A 537-nucleotide genomic window follows, 5' to 3' on the forward strand; every position below is an offset into this window, starting at 1 on the left:
CGGGCTGGGGCCGCGCCGCCGCCTTCCCGGGCCCCGCGCACCGTCCTGCAGCCGCTCGCGCCGGCCGCCGAAGGCAGCGTCGGGAAAACTCCTGAACTTTTGAGCATCCGTCACCCCGGCGAGCACTTTTTTACGCAGTTACATTTTTTTCCGGGCCGCGGAGCCCCGCCCTGCCCCGGCGGCCGCAGCCAATGGGAGGCGAGAGCCGCCTCTGAATGAGCCCGAGGCCGCGCCGGCCCGCGCCCCGCGCCTGAGCCCCGAGCTGGCCACGCGCGCAGCCCGGGTCCCCTTGTCACCCGCTCCGGCGCTCGCCCGCACCGCAGCCAGCGGCCTCCCCGTGTCCTGGTCCCGCACAGACCTCTGCCGTCCGGGCGTCCAGATGTCGGCTGGAGACATCGCCCTTTCTCTCCGCCCCGCGCTGGTGGTCGACCGTCCACCGCCGCCCGGGCAGCTTCAGCTCGCGGGGTCTTGCCTACCTCTCGGTCGACCCCGCGTCCCGCCCAACCGTCACTGCCCGCCGTCTCGGCGGCCTCCGGC

The sequence above is a fragment of the Octodon degus genome, unplaced genomic scaffold (assembly GCF_000260255.1).
Source record: "Octodon degus isolate 3935 unplaced genomic scaffold, OctDeg1.0 scaffold00023, whole genome shotgun sequence".
In the NCBI taxonomy this organism is placed as follows: Eukaryota; Metazoa; Chordata; class Mammalia; order Rodentia; family Octodontidae; genus Octodon; species Octodon degus.